The sequence below is a fragment of the Pteropus medius genome, unplaced genomic scaffold, assembly GCF_902729225.1.
Source record: "Pteropus medius unplaced genomic scaffold, Ma_sr-lr_union100, whole genome shotgun sequence".
Lineage (NCBI taxonomy): Eukaryota > Metazoa > Chordata > Mammalia > Chiroptera > Pteropodidae > Pteropus > Pteropus medius.
This window is the reverse complement of record NW_024350319.1, coordinates 3,148,617-3,157,923: the sequence shown is the minus strand read 5'-3', so window position 1 is coordinate 3,157,923 and position 9,307 is coordinate 3,148,617. Positions and strand designations below refer to the sequence as shown.

At 36.3% G+C, this 9,307-nt stretch overlaps 1 long non-coding RNA gene across 1 annotated transcript; it reads left to right on the top strand.

Annotated features, from left to right (window-relative positions):
* Positions 1-1,095: 1,095 nt before the first annotated feature.
* On the top strand, positions 1,096-7,190 carry LOC120583202 (uncharacterized). Its single transcript, XR_005647727.1, has 2 exons — positions 1,096-1,450; positions 5,048-7,190. It is a non-coding gene; the product is annotated as an uncharacterized LOC120583202 (long non-coding RNA).
* The last annotated feature ends 2,117 nt before the right edge of the window (positions 7,191-9,307 follow it).

Sequence of the window (9,307 nt, the reverse complement as noted above, 5' to 3'; positions counted from 1 at the left end):
GTAAGGTATATAAATGTCCAATCACTATGTCATATACCTGAAACTAATATAGTATTATATGTCTACTATATTATATAAAAAAAATATGCATTTATCCAAATCAGTTAACAAGGGCACAGCATTCACTCATTCATTTAATCATATATGGTCGTTAAGCACCTACTATGTGCAAAAGTGTGCAGCAGGATCTGGGTCCACAGTGATGAATAAGACAGAGTTTCAGTGGACTTCACATTCTGTTGAAGAAAATGCACTTGAAACAATAATTACAGAATTAATTGCTCAATTATAATAGTGGTAAATTCTACAAAGAAACAATTACAGGTTGCTAAGAGAACTTACAGCAAGGAGAACTGATCAAGTGGGGAGGTCAGAGAGGCTGGGGGAGACTTCTGAGGAAATAACTAGTAAGCACTGAATATGAAGGCTAAAAAGCAATTTCTGGGAAGAAAAGAGAAGAGCCCCCTAACTGTTTGGAGGCCGAAGATTCTGAGTTTCCCAACGCTGGTTGGTGCTGTCTCAGGGTATGACCTTCCATGATTTGGTGTTCCGAGGCTGGAATTTGTAAGGATCTTCCCATCCAGTTGCACCCAAATTGGGGAAACCCATTCAAGCACCCTCAGAAACAATCAGTGAAAATTGGGTAGAGAGTATAAAGGTATTAAATATCGTTAAATTTCCCTTCCCAAAGGGATATATACACAGGCTACTCCAAAACCTCATTTTATTGAAGGTCTGCTTTTAGACAACTATTTTACACATCTGTGAACTCCTTCAGTCCTCTATTCACCTTGCAAAACCCTCACAGCCAGAGTAACTGAGAGTGAGAGAGATTAAATAACCCACCCAAAGTACCAACCCTTGTCTCATGAAAGCCCATGATCTTTCAGCTACACCAAGCAGCCCAATTGTTAGCATATTATTAGATGACTGCTGTCTTCTTTAGGAGAACTTAGAACATTAAAGAAAAACTTAAAAAGTGACAGGGAGCCCCAGAACTAGTGCATTTCAATTGTACCCAAGTACAATCTATAATGTTCCCATTTTTAAAATTGTTATTTAACAAAGATGATTATGATTTGTGAGCAGGTCCATGCTTTGACTATTTAATTTTGTGTATGTTGATATTCTGGTTCCCTGAATTTTATTGGCCAAGTGGTGAAAGGAGAGTCAGCATGATTAGGAGAGTTTCTACAAACGTGATGAACCATGAAAAACTAAGTGGAGGAACATACCATCAGAGGATAAGGAGAAGTAGTTTAGTTGTGTGAACTATTGTCAGCCTCCCACAATCCCTGTATGAAACTGATATTGCTGTATTTACACTGAACTTCTATTTCCAAAGCACTAATGTGTTATTTAATTTTATCCTTATTAGAGATCACATTCAAATAGAACCAGAAAACCAAAAAGAACTCAGGAAGCTTCTTGGGAACAGTTTGGCAATTGAGTAACTAGATCAGAAGGGTTTGATGATCATTTCTTTTTCTATTTCATGGGAAAAACTCCAGTGACCCAAACACCCATGGTTCTTTGGACTGAGATCAAGAAACAAATAAATAGAGTCTTCATGTTCTGCTTTGCTTGTGGGAGTTGCAGAAATGAAAATCTACACAAGGACTTTATTTCTTGCAGTTTGTGCATTGACCTTCTCCAGGACTGGGGGTGTCTCTGATATAAATGATGCTAAATAATTACATAAATTAATTTTAAAGCAGTGCTGTAAATTGGTCTGGCCAAGCTTAAGCAAAATGGTGACATGTTATCTTGAACCCCAAAGTCTTGGTTGAGCCTTTTAGTCCATTCCTCTTTTCTCACAGCCTTCTTATCCACCTTGAGTGTTAACTCCTGCAAGCTGTGCCTTCTTTTCATTTCTTAGATCTGCCTTTCTCAGATATGCCCACTGAAAAGGCTAAGTTCAAGATTTGAGCCTCTCTAGCCCTTGTAATTGCTACTGCTGCGGTGCTTTTCCTCTCATACCCTTCATCTACTCCCAACAGCTGCCCCAGAAGTATCTTTTTGCAAATTATCCAATCAGGTTTCATCACTGCTGAGAACCCTTCGATGGGGCAAAGTTCGAGCTGCTTAGCATGGCATGTGACCAGACCTCTGCTGACCTCACAAGTGTCATTTCCTGCCTCATAAAGTACTTCTGCCCCAGGTACTTCTTGTTCCAGCAAGAAGCGTTTATGGTGCCCAACAGGTCTAGTTTTATGGACATGCAACCTGTGCCTTTGCACAGGGCCCTGCGCTTAGAAGGACTGTCTGATTTAATGCTCTAATTGTTGAAATTCTTAATAATTTATGAACAAGGGGTCCTGCATTTTCATTTTGCTCTGGGCTATACAAATTATGTTGCTGATTCTTGTGCCCAAACTTCATGTTGCTTCTTTCCTCTGTGTGTTGAATGTGTTCTTCTCCCTATCTAGCATATCTTTCCTTTCATCTCCATCTCAAATGCTCTTCTTAGTCTTTCAAGTGTAATTTGAGTACCACTTCCTTACAGAAACCTTCCCTGAATACTTGTCCTCCACCCCCGAATATGTTAATCCCTCCCTCCTCTGTGCTATTCCTTTATATTGCTCAAATGTCTATTACAGTTCTTCCATGTTATATGGTGATTAATCACTTATCTGCCTGTCTCCCTCTACCAACCTTCGATCTTCTTGAGGACAAGGTCCATGCAGGGCCCAGCAGATGGAGCATAATGGTTAAGAACTCTGAAACAAGACTATCTGGCTGAGTGTGACCCTGGTGAAGTCTCCTGGCTTCTCTGTGTCTTTGTTCTCTCACTTTTCAAAAGGAAGATAATCATAGAATCTATCTTGAAAGGTTGTTGCTTGAGATGTGAATAAGATAATCTACATAAAGTACTTGCAACAGGGCCTGGCATACAGTAAGTGCTCCATAAATATTTCCTGCTCTTACACATTATTCTTTTATTGTGTTTCTGGAACACAATACATTTTTTCTGAACATTTATTGAATACCTACTGCACACTGGGCTCTATGCTGGCTGACTGAGATATGAAGTGAAATAAAACATGGTCTCTGCTCTCAAAGAGTTTAATTTTAGTCAGGGAGAGAGATAAGCAATTAACAATCATAGTCAGCATGACAAAATACTAAATGCAAGTTACTTTGAGAGCACTAAAGGAGGCCATCTGAATCAGACTGGGGAGGTGAAGCCTGATGTGAATTGTACAGAATTCATAGGAGTTAGCTAAACATAGAAAAGGAGGAAGATTATTTGGGAGAGAGGGAACAGCATAAGAAAAGGCACATAAGTGTGAAAGTCTCACATGTTTAGGAAACTATATGACATTCTATGTGGCTGAAGCAAATGGTTGTTTGGTGATGTTTTGGGAGACTAGAGAGATAGACTGGCAAGACTAACAAATAGATTTTAGCTCTGGTCTATTGGTAGTAGCTGCCTGGAACGTTGTATTGAGAAGGATCCTGAAGCCACGTCCAGTCTCTGTGGGAAAGAATGATGGGATGCATTAGTTCTATTTGTTATGGGAGCAGAAGAGGGGAATGGGAGCCTACATGTTGCATATCTGCCACTATTTATAGATTATGTAGGGCCTCATATGCTGTTATCAAGAGGTTTGATTTTATCTTGAAAACTATTGGGAATAATTGAACAATTTTAAGTATGGGAGTGACACAATCGGTTTACATAATAGGTATCCCATAAATGCTTGAGCCCCACTAACTATGAGCCCCACTTCACCTATTAATGATTTAGTGTGTCAAATGCACCCAAATGATCTGAACCCAGCAAATAAAACATGCATAACTGAGCCAACCCTGCTCAGAGCATTGTGCTAAGTGCTGAAAGCATTTGAGCAACATCTAATGATGCTTAACATGCTCCCATGGTGTGATTTACACAGTAAAATAGTCTGGTTCATGCTGCAGTTTCAAATGGAGAATTAAAGTGGTGTTAATAATTTATGCAGCTGTAATATTTCATGCTATGAGCTGGATGTATCTCAAAAGAAAGACTTTGAGGTTTTTTTTGAAACTTTAACCATCCTGCTGATTACAAATCAAGCAGTAAGGAAATGATTCAAAGAAACAAATTGTAATGCTTTAAAATAGGAATGTATTGATATATAACTTTATGAATATTCCTTTTATTATTATTATTTATTATTATTATTTGTGCCTACAGTAAGTGGTCTTCCTAGGTGGTCTCCCGTCCAAGTACTAACCAAGCCCAACCCTGCTTAGCTTTTGAGATCAGACATCGGGCTTGTTCAGGGTGGCATGGCCATAGACCATGGACTGTGGCTCCACTGGGGTGCAAACCCAGGACCTTTTGTGTGTAAAGCAGATTTGCTAACCACTATGCTATGGACCATGTCCTGAATATTTCTAATAGGTATTTCATTTGTAATGAAGAGAAAGAGCTCTGACATTTGGGCTATTAAAAAAAAAAATAGACTTCTTATTAAGAAAATAAATTAAAGCCCCATAAAATTGTCATTTGTTATTGCAAGCATTATCTTTTAAGTGCAACTGGTAAAAAGAAAATTTTTTTTTGAGAAGCTGTGCTTCTGAAAGAATATAAAAGGGTGGTCATCCTCAACAAATTTAGTATTATAACCAAAGGTGTATATTTCTATTGATTTTTTCTTGACTCCCAAAAGATTTAAGATAGCATAGATTGATGCAAACAATATAGCAAAGAAAAATTAATTTAAAATAACTACAAATGATGGGACAGAAAGAATTCGAATGTAAGGAAACCCAGTGGCATTCATATGTGTGATTAGGGCACAATAGAAGAAAAAGCACATATATCTCAAGACTCTCAAGCCAAGCAACACTTGAATTCTTATCTTGTACCACAAAGAAGATCGAAGTAAATGACATTTCCGATTGAGTTATTATAAGTGAAAAGACTAAAAGGAGATTTTTCAGATATTGCCTAGAAATGATAACAAGAGTCAGTGAAGATATTGAGGTTAAAATTTAAATTTGTACCACAATGACTAACCATTTTACTCTTTCTTCTGTGTCTGTTTTGTCTTTGTAGCTTTCTGGCATTTCCTCCCTTGGACTTCCTATCATTATAAAGGCTGAGAATGGTCACAGATAAGTATGATAGAGTTTTGTCTTTGTAAAAATAATCTTGTTTGCAGTCACTTTTCAGGGTTTGAGGGTAAGAGGAAATGATGTGGACTGCAAACAACTTGAACAGACAGTGTTATGTCTGTATTGCTAGTTTCTAGTGCAGTTCCTAATATACAATTGATCCTTGATAATTGTGAGTTGAAAGAAGAAATGAAGCTTCACAGAATTTATTAATCCTTACAAATATGCATAACCACTAAGGATTTATGACTACATGGTACCTGCATCATAGCTTCCAAAACTCAATTCTTAATTTATATGGTCCTGTTACCTGGACATTTTGTACTAAAAGCATTGCTGCTACAGTGCAGCCCTAAGAAGGTATGTTAGGAAGACAAAAAATGAAAGTCAAAGAAAAATCAAAGAGAGGGAATACAGCAACTCCTCTTCCTTTGCTGCTCCATTATTTGTTGTTTCCTTAATTCATGCTTTTGTGAAAACAGGAAGACATCCAGGGCCTCAAACAAGACTCTTCCATACCCACCCAGCCTTCCTATATTTTCAGAAAGAATTTTTTTTTAGCTTCCTTCCACCGAGACTCTAGAACACTTAAGAGATTTGGGAGGGAAAGAGGAGATCACTTTTTCTTTTTGTATCTAATGGGCATTAATATTGTTTTTTATATTTCTATTACATTTGGTAATAACTGTTATCGTAACAGATCAATCCCGTTGGCCAGGTACTTTACAATGATCTAAGAAAAAGGAGGCCATGGCAAGTATACAGAAAAATACTTTATGTACTATCATGAACACGATAGATCTCTAGTACCATGAGTTGACCATTAAAATGTGTTATTCAAATTACCATTATGAGATAATAATGATGAAAATGATGATGGTAGTAACATCTCATTTAGTGAACATTTAACATATGTCAGGGATTGTTTTAAACACTTCTGTCATTTAACCTTAACAATAACCCAACAAAATAGGTGTTATTGTCTTCACTTTACAGATGAGAAAACTGAAACTCAGAGTTATAACTTGCTGAGTTCTTACAGTACTAAATGGCAGAGCTGGGTTTAAACCCAAATTTGATGTTAATGCCCCTATTTTTAGCCATGATGCCACATAGCCTTTCTATAATAACAATTGACGTGATGTTGCTGTCCCTTAGATTTTAGTTTTACTTTCATGTCTCTACCAGAATTTGTTAGATTTTTTTCCTGTGTGTGTGTGTGTGCAGTGTGTGGTTGTAGTTAATTCTGCCATAAGGGAGAATTCTAACAACAATTTTACTATAACTTATAATGCTTTTTTTTATAATGGTCTTTATAACATGCTATTATATTATTTTACTTCACATATGTACATGTGCATATATATGTATGTTCACATGCAATATGAAAAACTTGTGCATATAATCTCAGTGGCATTATTTTGCCTTTCAGGTAAAATAAATGATGTCCCCTCTTATAACCCAGCCTCTGCCACTTTTCACTCATCTAATATTTTGAGTAGCCACTGTAAGTTAGATACTCTGCTAGACATTCAGGACACAAAGATGTAGGGACATGGTTCTCACACTCAAGAAATACATAATAACTTATTCTAGTTTACGTTTGAAGCATGGATAAGGTTGATCTTAAATTAGTGGAATAGTCCTAATTTAATTATAGTCCCAATAATCTTGTTTCCCACCCTCCAAAGAAAGCTGGCAATAATTTATAAAGTATGCAGAATAAGAGATGTCCAATAGCCTATGGGTGAATTTTTGTAAGTCTCTGCTCAAGGATTTACCCAAAGTCCTGGAACACAAGGTATTGAAGGAGTTCCAGAAACTGAGATCACCTTCACGACTGTTGGAAGAGTCTATTATTTTAACTGTGTTATTCAAAGCCTTGAAAAAGCGTGCCCTATAGGCAAATTGTGGCTTCTTCAGCCACTGTCTGTATCATGTTGTTATATTATATAACTTTTCCTGAGCTTGATATCCTTCTTTATAAAACAAATAAAATATCTTTTATTGGTTTGCTTATCATCCAGAAAACATTTTTAAAAATCATCCAGAAAACATTTCAAAAAAAAAAAAAACCCACTAAATTCCAGGCCTTCAGCTAAGGTACTAGATGAACAATGTTCAACAAGACAGACACTGTACCTGGCCTCGTGAACCTTACAGACTGGTGATGGAGAGAGGCAATAAATGAACTGGGTGCTATGACAGAGAATAAAGGGGACAGACTACTTTCAAATGGGTGGTCAGAGAAGGCCTCTCTGCAGAGGTGACACTTTGACATCTAAATAATTCAAAGAGCACACTTGTAAATAGCAAGTGGGAAAAGTGTTTCAGGTAAGGGACGTGGTTTGTGCAAAGGCCCTGGGTTAGTAAAGAGGAGTTGAGAAATTGAGAGTAGCCTAGTAGGCTGAAAAATGAAAAAGAGGGCATTATCCTAAAAAGTCAATATTGTCTACCCTAAACCCCACTAATTCCATTTCTGGGTTTATATCCTAGAGAAATTCCTGCCTGTCTGTTAGGAGACACGTATAAGAACGCTTCTAGTAGCATTAACCCTTGTTTCTAATAGCACAAAACTAAAACAGTACAAACATTGACAGAAGATACAAGAAGTAAGTCTTGGTGTATTCATTCGATGGAATGTTACACAGTGGTGAAGATGAATGAACTGTAACTACTTGGACCAATAAAGATGAATCTTATAAACATTATTTTGAGTGGAGAAACAAATGATTAAAAAACAATTTATGGTATTATTTATCATGTATTTAAAGTCACCTTAGAATACCTAAAATTTAAAAATATGTTTGTAGATACATATTATGTTGTAAAAGTATTTTTAAAAAGCAAAGAGATTGAAATTTCTGCTTCTGGCCAAGATGTTGGCTTTAAACAACTAGAAAGCTAGAAAATTATAGAAACAATGGTTTTCAGAAATTGGACAACAGCTGAGAAATATGGTAATGCCTGAGTAAAGGAAAACAAACAAGGTGGTAGGGCAGAAAGGGGAAACGCAGAGTCCAGTGATCTTGCTGAGTGGAGAAAACAAAGATCAAAGTTAGCGGAGAACCAGGCAGCCACGATTTGCTGAGCAGAGTACTACAGAAGAGGGAGATGTGCAGAAAAAGAGCTCCAGAGATCTGCAGAGGAATTACCTTAATGTATTTGGCTGAGTACCTATCGAAGCTTGAGTGAGACCGACTTACCCGAGGTCAGGGAAAGCTCTATAATAAAAAAGTAGGCAGAACAATTCCTGGACCTCACATAGAACTGGGAAAAGCTCTTGTTCCTTCCTACAAGTCAGAATAGAAAGATCTCATAAGATCTGGAACAACAGGTAAGAACTTAAGAAGTCCAACACCTTAGTAGTGGGTCTAAAACCTTACTAAAAGCTAAAATAAAAAGCTTAAAAGCAAGCCTGAAATGATCCAATGTGATCCAAGTAACTTAACCGTGTGCCAGGAAGAAAAATAACCTGATTTAAAGGAATACAAGAAAATCTAACAATCGGCAACATAAAATCATTAAAAATTAATTTGATTAAAAATATTTGATTAAAAAAATACAATACATGCAAAAAAAGCAGGAAAATAATTACCCAGAAGCTAGACAAAAACCAGTCAATAGTAATAGGCAGAGAAATAATATTAATGATGGAACTTGTGTATAAGGACATTAAAACAGCTATTATAAACAGGCTCCATATGTTCAAAAGGTAGAAGAAAATATAACCATAATGAAGAGAGAATTTAAAGATGTCAAAAAAAACCCAAGTGGAACTTCTAGAGATGAAAAATACAATATCCAAAGTGAAAAACACAACAGATAGCATTTGTGCCACTAAATTTAAAGTGCATCTCTGGTAGAAAACAAATACTGAATCTTGCTTTTTTAAATCCAGTCTAAAATCTCCGCATTTTGGAGTGTTTAGGTGACTGATGTTAAATGTAATTACTAATATGGTTGAATTAGGTAGAAAATTTTGCTATCTTTTTCTATTTATCTCATCTTTTTTGTTGTTGTTCCTCTATTCTTCTTTTACTACTTTTTGTGCTTAGAAAATTATATTTTCTATTCCATTTTAATTCTTTGTTAATTTGATAGCTATATTTCTTTTCCTTATTTTTAGTAGTTCCTTTAAAGATGTACTATACATCTTTAACTTATTCCAATCCACCTCAAGTAAACACTAATGTACTTA